This window comes from Chionomys nivalis, chromosome 8 (genome assembly GCF_950005125.1).
Source record: "Chionomys nivalis chromosome 8, mChiNiv1.1, whole genome shotgun sequence".
NCBI lineage: Eukaryota > Metazoa > Chordata > Mammalia > Rodentia > Cricetidae > Chionomys > Chionomys nivalis.
In genome coordinates, this window is record NC_080093.1 from 34227561 (window position 1) to 34242055 (window position 14495).

General features: G+C 45.9%; 1 protein-coding gene across 4 annotated transcripts in view; it reads left to right on the forward strand.

The window, feature by feature from the left end:
• Positions 1–14495, forward strand: part of Tjp2 (tight junction protein 2) — a 95407-nt gene that overhangs the window by 25838 nt on the left and 55074 nt on the right. The window contains exon 1 of one of the 4 annotated variants that reach the window (XM_057777940.1): positions 2044–2165. The exons of the other annotated variants lie outside the window; for them this stretch is intronic. The gene's annotated coding sequence lies outside the window, so the exon portion shown is untranslated. Of the gene's footprint in view, positions 1–2043; positions 2166–14495 lie in introns of those variants that run through there. 4 annotated transcript variants of the gene reach the window in all.

The window sequence follows — 14495 nt, forward strand, 5'->3', positions numbered from 1 at the left end:
TAGTTTGTGGGCAAAAAAAGTCTTACCAAAAATTGTAGAATTGTGCCCGAACTTCTCTTGGTATTGTTCAGATGGGGCTGTGTGTAGCTTAGGCTGGCCTGAAACTTGTTAACTGTGTTGCTTCAACCTCCCGAGTCCAGGGATGAGAGATGTGGGGATACTGTGGTACCTCTAGCTGCAGAACTCTTGACTTAGGCATGGAAGCAGCATCTGCTGCAGTGCTAACTAACTGGCCCCTTGATGTAAGTCACAGACTTAAGTTCTACCTAGCTTTGATGGCTAACAGCTTTCTGTGGTCCTTAGCTTTTGAGGGCTCCCAGTGCTTGGGTGTAGAGCCTAGAGGCCATGCTGAGTGACCGGGACTTCCTTGTTCCAGATCACTTGCTCTTTCAACTGTATTTTTTTTTTTCTGGGTGAGTTTATTTTCTTTTAAAGAGAGATCCATTGGGTCTTTCCTTCTTTTCTTCCTGAAAGACATTTTAAGGAATACTGTTTAAAGGCAAGCTTCCCAGGGTGCCTGGTAGTTGCTTAGCTCACAGGGCAGTGGAAAGAGCTGTTATTAAGTTGCAGCTTGAATAATGCACTAGCCAGGAACTTGCAGATTCCCTTGCCTCTGCAGGCTAGTAGCGGCTGCCCTGTCCTCCCTTTTCCAGATTTTAATTGTTTATTTCTGAAATTAATTTTGTTCCATATATATGAGTGTTTGCTTTCTTGTATATCTGTGTACTACATTTGTGCCTGGTACTTTCAGAGGTCAGAAGAGCGTGTCACATCCCTTGGAACTGGAATTAGAGACTTTTTTTTGTTTTTATTTTTGTTTTTTGAGACAGGGTTTCTCTGTGGCTTTGGAGCCTGCCCTGGAACTAGTTCTTGTAGACCAGACTGGCCTCGAACTCACAGAGAACTCACCAGGCCTGCCTCTGCCTCCCAAGTGCTGGGATTAAAGGTGTGCGCCACCACCGTCCGGCGAGACTTTCTTTTTTTTTTTTTTTTTTTAAAGATTTTATTTACTTATTATGTATACAATATTCTGCCTCCATGTATGTCCACATGCCTGAAGAGGGCACCAGATCTCATTACAGATGGTTTTGAGCCACCATGTGGTTGCTGGGAATTGAACTCAGGACCTCTGGAAGAGCAGCCAGTGCTCTTAACCACTGAGCCATCTCTCCAGCCCCCCGGCGAGACTTTCTTTTTGTCAAGACAGGTTTTCTGTGTTGTGTAGTTATGGCTGTCCTGGAGTTCACTATGTAGACCAGGCTGGCTTTGAACTCACAGAGATCCTCCTGACTCTAACTCTGGAGTGCTGGGATTAAAGTTTACAAAGATAGTTGTGAGCTGCCATGTGGGTGCTAGAAAATGAAGCCAGGTTCACTGTAAGAGCAGAAAGCGCCCTTAACCACTGAGCAGTATTTCCAGCCCTTATTATATAAAAGAATAAGTTTGACTTATTTTTAATGTGGATGTGTGTGGGTGCCCCTGGAGGCAGGGAGAGGTACCTGATAGGGGTGTTGGGAACGGAACTTAGGTCCTCTGGAAGAGCAGGAAGCACTTTTAATCACTGAGCCTTCTCTCCAGCTTCCAGATTTTATCTTGATTTTATTATGTGTGTGTGTGTCTGTGTGGGGGTGTATGCATGTGAGTTAGGTAACCATATGGAGGCCAGGGGCATTAGATCCCCCTAAAGCTGGCAGTTAGGAGCTGCTTGATGTGGGTTTGGGGACCTCAACTTGGGTCCTCGGCAAGAGCATATGTGTTCCTCTCCTCTACAGCGTTTCTACAGGGCTTCTAGAGAATCTCTTGTTTTCTCCGTCCTTCCCAGGCTGCATACACAGAGCTTCCCACATCCTTGTCCTTTGCCATAGACTTTTCCCCAGAGTGAACTTTTGCCGGGATGAGCACGGAAGGGGCTGCAGACTTCTTCTGGTCTGCTTCCAGCCAGGCTAAAGACCAGACTCTGGGGCTTGAGAAGTGGGACTTCCTCCTGCCCCGACTACTGTGAAAGGCCAGCTCTCTGTAGCTTTAGCCTCAAGCACACCAGAGTGTGTGAGCGTGGCTTCAGGGGAAGCGCTTTGCACCCTCACTCTGCTCTGTTTAGTGTCTGGGTGAGTTTTAAGAGGGGAGAGAGATTTGTGGCCTCCTCTGCACTCTCTGAAACTTCCCAGGTATGGAACTGAAAACTTCTGTTGCTGTCCTCCTCATGTTACTATTTGTTACCAGGGCAAAACAGACAGCGGGAGACTTGGAGAGTAAGAGGCCCCCAGAGCTGCACACAGCCTCTGTGGGGAGAAGTTTTCTTTCCTTTCTGGGTGGCTGGAAAAGAACCCAGGGCTCTGCTCCTGTAAGGCAAGTGCGCTCCATCAGAGCTCCACCTGTAGCCCTAAATTAAGATTTTAATCAGAGGTCTGGGGGAAATACTAGTTAGATACACTGCTCAAATGACTCTGGGAGGGAAGGGTTGGGAAGGGGGAAGACTAGGTACTCTCAGCCCCCACCTCTACCTCCCCACCCCTGAGGCAGGGTTTCTCTGGTGTAGCACTGGCTGCCCTGGAACTCCCTCTGTAGACCAGGCTGACCTCCAACTCACAGAGATCCACCTGCCTCTGCCTCTCGAGTGCTGGGATTGAAGGCCTGTGCCACCACCGCCCGGCCAACTCTCAGCTTTCTTAAGAACTGGGGTGTTCAAAGATTTGTTTCCAAAAGATTTCCATATAGAAAGACTTCCAAAAGGGGAACAGTAGAACCCAGGAAAGGTCTGCCCTCTCGTCATTATCGAACATGTTCTGTGTGGTCATGTTTATGGTGTTTTGTTGAAGTGTGATTTATATACAGATTTATGTTTAAATTTCAAATAAAGGGTTTAATTTTCTTTTGTTCTTATTTGTTTTTGTTGTTTTTGGTGCTAAGATTGAAGTTTTCTAAATTGAGGTAAAATATAATATTAAATCATCCATTTAAGCTGTTTTTAGATACACTATTCAGCGAGTTCTGTGTTGTGCCATCTAGTCACAAGATCCCATGAAGTCACTGGTGTGGTTGCCATTTGGATAGAAAGATGGACACTTTGTATCACCATAGAACTGGCCCCACCAAGGGACTCTTCTTTAATTCCCGTCTCCATGCACTTGCTTTGCTTGACCTGAAGAAGGCTTTTATAAATGAAGTCAACATTTATGTCTTACTTCTTTCCGGGGAATCTCCGTGACATCCATCTGTGTTTCTGTGTTGGTGTATGAAACTTACCAGTTCTTTTGTTGCTTAGTAGCATTCCGTGTGTGTACACTCAACATCATTCCGTGTGTATGCACATCCTGTGTTTTATTCTTTTGACGGATTTTTTTTCTTTAATTTTGCTCTTTTGAATAAAGATGTTTTAAAAATTCCATACACATCGTTCTGGGCACATAAACGTACTTGCATGAATTCCAAGTAGTAGAAATCTCGTGTTGTGAATTGTCAGTCTGATGTCACACAGACCTGACTCTGGATTGTTTTGTCTTGCTACTTCTTTGCTTTATCTCTTATGTGCTGTCTTTGCATCTGTGAACCAGGCATTGAGTGCTCACCCTGTGAGTCAGGGTATATATAGTTGGGCAGACAGGTTCTTCCAGTGATTTCTAGGAGTGAGAGAGAGACAGCGTAGAATATTGGATGCCTGCCCCCCTCAACAATGGGAGGTTCTTGGAGTAACAACCAAAATCCCGTCACTGGTGTTCAGATTTGCCCCACAGATCCCACGAAAGTGCTGTTGTCACTAAACCAAAGGTTCCCTAGAACCCGTCACCTCCTCAGCTTTGCTGCTCTGAGGCTGGTGGGGGACGGGGAGCTGGCAGATTGACTTGCTGCTGGTGGCGTGGGAAGGGGAACACTGGCGACTTCTGCTATCCTTCATGCTTTCAGATCGTCCACACATGCTCCTCATGCCAGAGGCTCCTCAGCCAGGGACTTGGAGGTGTTTGGCCTCTGGTAGAACAGATCCTTGCCAGAAAGACCTGGGTGCCCTCTGGAATTGCCATGAGGCACTCAGGCAGTGGAAGTGGCTGTCATTTCTTATTTCCGTCATCATTTTGGGAGGATGACTGTTTCTGTAATGCATGCTTCCAGGTCTCTCCTTTGACATTATAGTCAGTTACCTGATACAGTCTGGGTGACCTGTAACAGCTACCTCCCTCGTAAGGTGTCCTACTTTTGGGAGGGCCTGCCTTCTGTGGCTCTAGTGCTGCCAAGGCTGGTCTCAAATTCTGTATTTGGGGCTACAGACATCCCCTTCTGGCTTTGGGCATTCCCTGGAGGAGTAGGCTTGAGAAGTTATAACATTAAGGTCTGAGGGTGTAGGTCAGTGGTGGAGCACTTGTTTGGCATGGACTAGGTCCTAGGTTCATCCCCAAAACTAGAAAAGAAAAGAAAACTGGATGGTTGTGGTATCAAGCCTGCACTTGGGAAGCTAAGGCAGGAGAACTGAGAGCCTGAGGTTGGCCTGGGCCGTCTGCAATTTCAAGCTATCAAGCAAGACTAAAGAAATAATGATTTTTAAGTCTGCAAGTTAAAGAAGTAGATGGTGGCTTAATTCTGTTGACTTAAGAATGCCAGTGAGTACACTGTCTTTGAAGTCCTAATTTGATAGTATAAAGTACAAGGTAGTATATAAATCTGATTTATTATAGTGGACTCCACCCATCCTTAACTCCTTTAGGATTTTGTCAGATGAAATGGAAAGAGATTGCATATTTATCCCAGTTAGTGCTTCAAATCTCATGCTGATAGAATATGAAAAATGCAGGCAGTAATAACCCCAGTCATTTGAGCTTGTTTACACAATGTAAGTGTACTGGATCGCTTGAAATATCCTTAGTCCCTTTGGCAATGCCCCCTTTCACTGCTGGAGAAAACTTGACTCATTTCTTTCTTCCCCCTTCAAATTATCTTCTCTGCCACTCTCACCTCCTTTACCCTTATTGTCCATTACTCATTTAAGGTTGGTGAGAAACAGTGGTCACATGACTCACCAAATAACATCTGAGGCTTCTGTCCACAATATTGCTTCTTCAGAGGAATTGGAAGAGATCCACGGAGATCGGACATCTAAGTTCAGCGATAAGCCGGAACCCGTAACTTTGCTCCAGCCCTGGGCTGAGCAGAGCGAGCTGGCTATTTGCAGAGCTAGTGTGGCTTCGAAAGTGCCAGCACTATATTGACAGAATCCCATTTTATCTCTCTCGCTCTCTTTTTCTCCCTCCAGACTTTGAGTCAGCCAGAGCTCACAATGGATGTCCAAACAGTTTACAGTGCCTGGAACAATGAACAAAGGGGCTCAGTGTGTGGAGAGTGGAGGGAAGCTTCTGGGCAGTGACCTAATTCCCTCCCCCTCTGCACCCCCCCCCATGCGGGAGCTTACATACATATTGACATTTTATTTCTATATTTGCTGGGCATGAGACTCAAGGCCTCGTGCATGCTAGGGAAATGTTCTACTACTGTGCTGTGTCTCTAGCTTGTGCGCTCTCTGTGTGTGTGTGTGTGTGTGTTTGTGTGTGTGCGTGTTTTGACCTAGATATCTATAAATATTTAGGCTTAGTGTTATAACTTGAAGAGGGACTTGTCCTGTTGCTTTATGTATTTTTGTGTAGCACAGTATTTATTTATAATAAATAAATAGCCGGGTTGACTGGTACTCACTGTTCAAAAGTCAGGAACTTAAGAAAGGCAGCTGAGACTCTGCCCTCTTTAGGTCCTACAACTTGTTCTCTGTTGGGAACTATGCATCTGCTGTTTAAAGATAAGTTTCTCGCTGGGCTTTTCTGCTGAAAAATGTGAGCAAACAGAACTGAGTTAAAAATAATTTTGACTTGGGCAGTGCCAAATTTCTACATGTCATGTTTATGCTCACTTGTCCAGAAAACATACGTAGGCCATTGTGGTGTGCCACCTGTAACATAGAGGACACTGTCATCTGCGTAGCACCCAGAAGACTCTCAGGTGTCTGAGTAGGAAGGAGCTAAAGGACATCCATTTATTCTGGGTTCAGCCCCTCACTAAAAACACTCGGCTCTGGGGCCTGGAACACCGAGCTGGAGAGATGGCATTTTAGTTAAGAGGATTGCCTGTGTGGGGAACTCTGCCAGCTCCAAGTCACCGCTCACAGCCACCTGCATCATCTGGAGTGTGATTTGAAGGATAAATGTCAGGGCTGGTCCAGTTGGATCACGTCCCAGCAATGAACTGTCCTAAGAAAACAGCGTAGCACATCCTTCCTGACAGTTCTCAGGCTTACGCTTTTGGCTTTGTACTTAGGGTAGTGATTTATGGGTTGACATGTTACAGAGTGGGAAGCTGTCATCCCTGTCTGCCTCTTGGTCTCGACTGTTCCCACCTGGCTGTTGCACTCACAGTGTAAGCAACAGAAGCCCTTTGATTGGGGGAGAGGGTGACTATAACCAGCTGTTTGAAATGGTAGATCACAAAAATGTCCTCAAAGCATAAACGTTAAGTGTCCTTTGAAAAGTGTGCATATGTCAGATCAGAGAGGTTTCTTAAAAATATATTTGAGGTGTATGCATGTGTGCTTGAGTGTATGTGTGTGTGCATCACATTTGTCTAGGAGGGTGGAATTCAGAAGAGGGTGCTGGATCCCCTGGCACTGAAGGTACAGGGGGTTGTAAGCTGCCACGTGGGTGTCGGGAACCCACAAGAGCAGGTTCTTCTCTGTCAGAGCAGCCAGTCCTTTTAACTGACGATCTCTCCAGCTCTCTTTTCCATTCCAGAGCCGAGTGATTTAAGTCAGGGTCTGAACCCCCACTGGATCCACTTAATATCGGAGGTTTGCTTTTACATTAGGAGGGAGTGTGTGTGTGTGTGTGTGTGTGTGTGTGTCAGGGGAAGGTAAATGTAGCATAGCTACTGCTCAGGAAACGAAGGAAGAGAAAGGAAGAGAAGGAAGAGAAAGGAAGAGAAGGAAGAGAAAGGAGAACCCAGATGCTAAGGACTGGGGCCTCTCCCCCTCTCCCACTGCTCTCCTTCCCCAACTTCTCTTCCCTTCTCTCTTTTAAAAAAATGACCAATAAGAATGCATCTTTCTGGCCTATTACACGGTGGTGCTTGAATCTAGGTCAACCCCCACTCCCACCCCACAAGCCTGCTCTCCCCAGTTCCTAAGAAGCACCTTGCAGGAGACTCAGGGATTGTTTGTACTGGCATCTCTGGGGTGTCAAATCTAAAGTGCTCAAGAGTGAAGCTCGCAGACAGGTCCGAGTCCCTGTCCTGGTTTTTACAGATGCTGTAGTGTTCATTGGAGACAGGTTCATTTCAGCTCAGTGACCAAGCCTTGGACAGAACTCTGCATCAGATGTCTCCTCAGATACCTGCAGGACAGGGTGAGGTGCTCCCTGTTTGTGCTTGGTGCCGGCACACTGCATTTGGTTGCGTGTTTCTGCTGGTGAAGCTGGGGCAGGAGATCTTGGGGCTTAGATCTTGGTTCAGACCTCACTGAATTCTCCCAGATGAATAGGAAGGAGGGGTTATAGGCTAGGAAGCCGAGGCTCAAGAACAGTGAACACTTGGTTGACGCGTGTTACAGGAAGGAATATGAGCTGGGGTCCATTTGAAACCTGCAGGTCAACTTGATTCCACCAGCTTCTTCTGCTTCTCACTCTCAGGCTGGAAGGAGGTGGGGGCAGAGAGAAGGTCCACTTGGCACATTCAGCCTTCAGCCCAGAATACTGTGAACGTAGCCCCTCATAAATTGTAGACATATTTAATACATTATAAGATACCTTCCCCGCATCTCTGTCTCAGGAGGGCTTCTAACTTTGTAGCCGAGAATGACCCAGAACTTCCTGTGTGCTGGGATGACAAGGCCCCGGCCACACATTAGGTTTAATTGGTACTGGGAGTGGAACCTGGGGCTCTGTGCATATGCACCCAGCGACTAACCTACCAAGATCTGTTTTTACTTCCTGTTATTATTTTTTGGTAATTCAGTTGTACAGAATTCAGATACGCATTTTATAAATGAAAGTACTGTGTGTCAATGTCAAAAGGATACATATTATCTGTTGAGTTCTAGGAGTATGGGTATTACATCTGAATATGTATAGGAGTAGTTTTTTTGCTTGTTTTGTTTTGTTTTGTTTTGTTTTTCGAGACAGGGTTTCTCTGTGTAGCGTTGGAGCCTGTCCTGGAACTAGCTCTTGTAGATCAGGCTGGTCTCAAACTCACAGAGATCCGCCTGCCTCTGCCTCCCGAGTGCTGGGATTAAAGGCATGTGCCACCACTACCTGGCCACACCAGTATTTCTAAGAGCTGTTTCCTTTTAGTGACTTTCAGTATCCATTGCTCTGTGAGGCCCCAGAGACTCCAAGATGAATGAAACACAGCCCGAGAGGAGGTAGAGTACATGGGCACCTAGTTAGAACCTCACCTTTCTCATAGAAATACTGCTGGCTTCTTTCATGTGCTTTCTTCATGTCTTCATGGCTTCTGGTAGGAATGACTTTTTCCCCTCAACCCAGTTTGAAAACTATTACTGATGTTAAGATAGTTTGTGGCTTCAAAATGTGGGTTGAGAAATAGGAAAACATAGCTTACTTGTGCTTGGACACTTGCCTGTTTGCTGGGGTCGGAGTACAGCTCTAACATCAGATACCTCCAGGAGGTTTAGGTCCAGCAGACACTAATGGTTTCTAGCAGAGAAGTTCAAAGCATATGTGTTGCTGTAGTGGGAGGTGTTTGTTTGTTTGAGACAGAGTCTCACTGTGTAGCCCTGGCTGGCCTGGAACTCACTATGTAGACCTCAGACTCCTAGAGATCTACCTGCCTCTGCCCTCCGAGTCCTGGAATTGAAGGTGTGCGGCAGTGGTGCCCGGCTGCAATGGGAGTTTTGATTGGGAATAGGGATTAGTGAATTTTGGAGCCGGACTGTTTGGTGATGGAGCAGACACAATGTCAGCTGCTGGTCTGAGGGTCCAGGATGGAGGCCATTGAGAACTGGGTCAGCCAATCCCAGGGCTAGAAGAAGTAGGAAGACTTCCTTTAAAGCTCACTGTCTAGTTCTTTTCGGTTGTCTCATAACACGGTGAGACCTCTAGAACTGATGGCTTCATTATGTTTGTGTGGACAAACCTAAGGTTGTCGCACTATTTAACATGTCGCTTCTCTGTGTGACCAGAAGTGTCTATAAAATTACTACTGGATTCGTGGCTGGACTTGATTGAAAGCAGAGGCAATGGCTAGAGTTTGTGTCCTGTCTCTAAATGTGTCATCTAAGGCTGCCAGCTTTGAGTTGTGAACGTCACTTCTTTAATTTCTGTCTGAAGGAATAGCAACCACACTCCGACTTAGGATCAAGGGGTAAAAATTTGATAAGATGGGTTGGAGGGTAAAGTGTTTGTAAGCCCGATGACCCATCTCCAGGGTCTGGGTAAAGGCGGAAGATAGAATGGACCCTAAAAAGTTGTCTTCTGACCTCGCATGTGCATTCACACACACACACACACACACACACACACACACACACACACACCAGTAATAGTTAAAAAAAATTAGAATATTTTTTTTTTAAATTTTTTCAACAACTCAGTGTGTCTTGCCTAACCCGTGTAGTTAGTGCTCCTGACCATAGTTAATGATCTACTTGGAAGATTATCTACAGGAAGATTTTGATCCCAGCCAGCCTTCCCTTGCAGTATGTGTTTAGAAGCTGTAAATAGTTTAGATTTTAGCTTATGGCCAAAATAACCCAAAACTTGCATTGTTACCCAAAGTGAGCTCACCTAATTTCAGTGGATTATCCACCCACCGAGACTTTATCGCTTGATAATTAAACAGGTGCATAAACAAATAAAACCTTTGAGTACAGGATTATCACTTAGGCTGCACCCTGCAGACAGGACAGATGCTTGTTGAGGGTGGAAGAGAGAGAGAGAAGGCAGGAAGGCAGCTGGGGACTTAAGGCAGGGAGAGGGGCCTGTGCGGTCCTCTTGTAGGTGAGCACTGCCCTCTTACTGAGTCACGCATAGATAGATGTCTGCCAGGAACTCCAAACCATAGCCTGCCACTTGTCTTTCTTCCATTTTCTTTTTCTTTCTTCTTCTTCTTTTATTTTTAATCCCCGATACAGAGACAGGGTTTCTCTGTGTAACAGCTCTGACTATCCTGGAACTCATTTTGTAGACCAGGCTTGCCTTCATCTCAGAGATCCAAGGTGTACAACCACTGCTGCCTGGCTAAATTAATCAAATCCAATGCTATTTATTTAAGACAGAGTCTTTCTGTGTAGTCCTGGCTTAAGAATGGATTTGGTTTGTTTTTCAAGACAGGGTTTCTCTGTGTAGACCCAGCTGTCCTAGAACTCACTTTGTAGGCCAAGCTGGCCTCAGACTCAGAGATTCACCTGCTTCTGCTTCCTGAATGCTGGAATCAAAGATGTGTACCACACCGAGCTTATCTGTTTTCTTTTCCTGTCCACTGAGTAAGAAATATTCTCCTGATTTTGAATGGTTAAATCTATTTTATTTAATTTTTAACATATATATATTTATTATGTATACAATATTCTGTCTGTGTGTATGCCTGCAGGCCAGAAGAGGGCACCAGACCTCATTACAGATGGTTGTGACCCACCATGTGGTTGCTGGGAATTGAACTCAGAACTTTTGGAAGAGCAGGCAATGCTCTTAACCACTGAGCCATCTCTCCAGCCCTATTTTAATTTTTAAAAATGTGTATGCTTACAGGTGTGTGCTGGTATGCATACCACAGCGTATTCCTGGAGATCAGGGCTAGCGTGGACATGTGTGTGCTCGTGCACATGCCGCAGTGTGTTCCTGGAAATCAGGGCTGGTGTGGACACGTGTGTGCTCGTGCACAGTGTGTTCCTGGAGATTAGAGGGTAGCCGTGGGCATCGATCTTCACCTTCCACCTGCTTTTGAGGTAGGGTCTCTTACTCGATGCTGTACACACCAGGTTATTGCACACACCAGGTTAGCTGACTCATGGGCTTCTGGGAGTTCTCACACCTCTGCCTCCCACCTAGCGGCTCATGGATGGTAAACACACGCTCCCACATCTGGCTTTGTGTGGCTTCTGAGCATCCAGACATAGGTCCTAAATTTCTGCCACAAGTGCTTTACCCATTGAGCTGCTTCTCTTTCCCTAAATGGTTAAAATTTGAAATGGTCGTGTTTGAAACGCTCATCTGTTCCTTGGAGTAGCTTACACTCCGTGTGTCTGGCTTCCTCCGGTTTCAGTTACCTGAATCTGGTGTCTGAAAGTATGTAATGGAAAATTCAGGAAAGAAATAAGTCTTAAATAATCTTTATTGCAGTCTACTCTTTTGATTATATTATTATATATATTTTAAATAGTTCCATTTGATTATTAGAAGTTGTAATTTCTTGCTGTTCCTTAATTTGGAAATTATATTTTATCATGAATGTTCACTGGGGATGGAAAGGAAGAAACATTATTTTTAGATTTTGTGATGTCGGGAGTTACAGGCATCCACCTGGAGTCTTGGAACAAGTACCGTAAGGATGAGGAAGGTCAGCTGCTCCAAGGCCTTTTCTGCCAGGACGGATGTGTCTCAATCTCAATTACAAGCCATAGCGTAAGGATAAACGGGAGAGTTCAGGGCTCAGCTGCTGGAGTGATGGGTTTTGCTATCACTTCCTGATAGCAGTTGCAGGCTATCTCCTCCTGCATCTCCTCCACACTGTGTGTGGATATCACGAGAAGCTCCGGTTCCTGCACCCCAAGTTCTCACAGGCTGTCAGTGCAATAGTCTGCTGGCTGGAGATGTTCTTGCTCGCATTGTTCTTGCAGTAGCTGTGGTTCATCTGTCTTATCGCTAGTGCGGCCAGACCCTGGGGACCAGCTGCGTTTGTGGGTATTTCCAGCCATAGCGTTGACAGGAGAGGCCAGGCAGCCACTCTCCACCAGGGAGTGCTTGCTTACAGCCCGCAGCACAGCGTCAAGTCTGATCACCCCAGCGGGTCCTTCAAGGATCTTGTATTCACGTTTCCTCCAATTTTGGAAGGTTGCACATCTGTACTTCTTCAGCAGCTGGATGTCTCGCTTCTGCTCTGCCAGATGGCACTTGTGTTCCGCTGATGCCCTCTTCAGCTCTGCAGTGCATGTTTGTTGCTGCTGTACCAGGGACTGCAGGTAGTTAATGCAATTGTGGTTAGCTTGTCCAGGCTTTCCTGGCTCCTCTAAGACTCCACTGCAAGTAGGGCAGATGAGGTTTTCATCAACATACCTTGTGCCCCTGGAAACGGGTTACATCATACCTCATCTCTGAGACCCAGGTTCTTCTAAGTTATGGGGGTAGGTTCCCTTTTACAAGGTTCCAACCCCCTGACGCCTCCACTCAGTGCCACTCAGGAGATGCTCCAAGTATCCCATCTTGTTGGTAATTCCCCTACTGAGTCATTCTTCTTAGGGATGAATTTCACGGCAAGGGATGGCTATGATGTCCCAATCAGAAGCACTTGGCTAGTATGAAGTCTGGGTTCTCCTGGTTGAGCGTCCTGACTGGAGCTGAGATCAGGCTGCCACAGGGTAGGTGCTGGGTCTCAGTGTTGGTCTGTAGAGGAAGAGAAGGATGGGGTTGAAGAGTCTGACCACTCATTGTCTTGGCCGGGCCCTTGTAATGACTCTTATTCTATTGGTATATATTTTGCATGGATGTGCATGGACAACTGTCAAGTGTAATGTTGTTCTCATTTTCCCCTTAGCATTTGTGAATCTGACCTTGGATCTTGTGAGATCTTTTAGTGTACTCATTTCTAATTTCTTCTAAATTAATTTTGAACTTTGTGTTTGGTACTGCATTACAGCGCCCCCTAGTGGATTTTATAGCAGTTACCAGGCAGTGGCCCTTGCCAGGTTCCTGATAAATGGCGAATTCCACAAAAAGGAGAGGTGGCTTCTTAGGCTCTAAGGTCATGTGCTCTTTCTGTCTGATTTTTGTTGCCAGCCCTGAAGGGTCTCGATAATAAAATGTAACTCAGAATTGGAAAACAAAAAACAAAAACGATGGCACCTGTCTGTAAAATCTCTCAGGCAAAGACTGCCTGGGTGACAAGATGCTAGACTTATTTTATTCCATGTGTATGATTGTTTTGCCTGCATTATATGTGTGTCCCACATGTGTGGAGTATGGTGAGAAGCCGTTCACTCTAGGATGTGTTACATTTTTACACAGGTGGGCTTTCTATGCTTGTGTATTTGACTGCATGTATGTGTGTGTACTTTGTGTCTGCCTGGTGCCTCTGGAGGCCCAAAGAGGGTGTCAGATGCCCTGGAACTGGAGTTGTAGATAGTTGTGAGCTCCTGGCGACTGAAACCAAGTCTTCTGGAGGAGCAGAAGACTTCTCCTGAGTCTGAGTGCTTCTAAGTGCTGAGCTATCTTTCCAGCCCCCGTAGTATATGTTTTAACAGTAAAGCATGAGAAACCGCTTAAGCCACTACTAGCGGTATGGTTAACACTTTGCAGTAAGCATAGCTTTCTAACCTTTTTTTTTTAAATATTTATTTATTTATTATGTATACAATATTCTGTCTGTGTGTATGTCTGCAGGCCAGAAGAGGGCACCAGACCTCATTACGGATGGTTGTGAGCCACCATGTGGTTGCTGGGAATTGAACTCAGGACCTTTGGAAGAGCAGGCAGTGCTCTTAACCACTGAGCCATCTCTCCAGCCCCTCTAACTTTTTTTTTTAACTAATTAAAATTAAATAAAATTAGACTTTCAGTCTCCTGGTCATAGTGGTCCCATGAGGTCAGTGGTCTCCATGGTGACAACACAACTCCGGAATGTTGACAAGGCAGAGAATTATTGGGTGCAAAGACTGTTGAGCACTGAGTTCTCCAGTGTTAGCATGCTGCGCAGGGGCACTGATGGACCTCCATCAGCCCAGGGCAGGTTGGGGATTCTGCACGTCTGGTAGCTTCCAGCTGTTGGTTCTGCAGTCTAAGGGTGGGCTCTCAAGGTTCCTGGCTCTCTTTTCCAGTAGGGAAGGTATGTCTGTTGCACCCCAGCCTTGCAGCCTTAGCCAGGCTCACCGATAAAGGGCAGAAGCACACGGTGTCTCTTTTCTGCATGAGCCATCCTCTGATGGTGCCGCCGATCTGGGAGGATCAGTTTACCTTGTGTGTGTCATACCAGGCCAGCCCTGCAAAGCAGTTCCCATGGGTAGTGTTTTTGAACTTGCCTTTTGACAAAGCAGTTTATAATTTTCTTTATCTTCGTATCTATTATGGGGTGGCGGTTTGTATGTGTGTTTGCTGTTTTTAAAGCGAAGCTGTGTTTTGATAAATGGCCTGAGTCAGACTGAAAATCACAGGTTAGACAGGGCTGTGTCTTTGTTGCCAAATTAGCACCTTCCTTTGGGGCTCATTAACGGCTTCTTTGTAATTACAAATAAAGGTGGTCTGTTTAAATTATGCCTTGCAGCTTCGTGTAGGAGAGCTGTGAACATAGAGGTCTTAAATGTA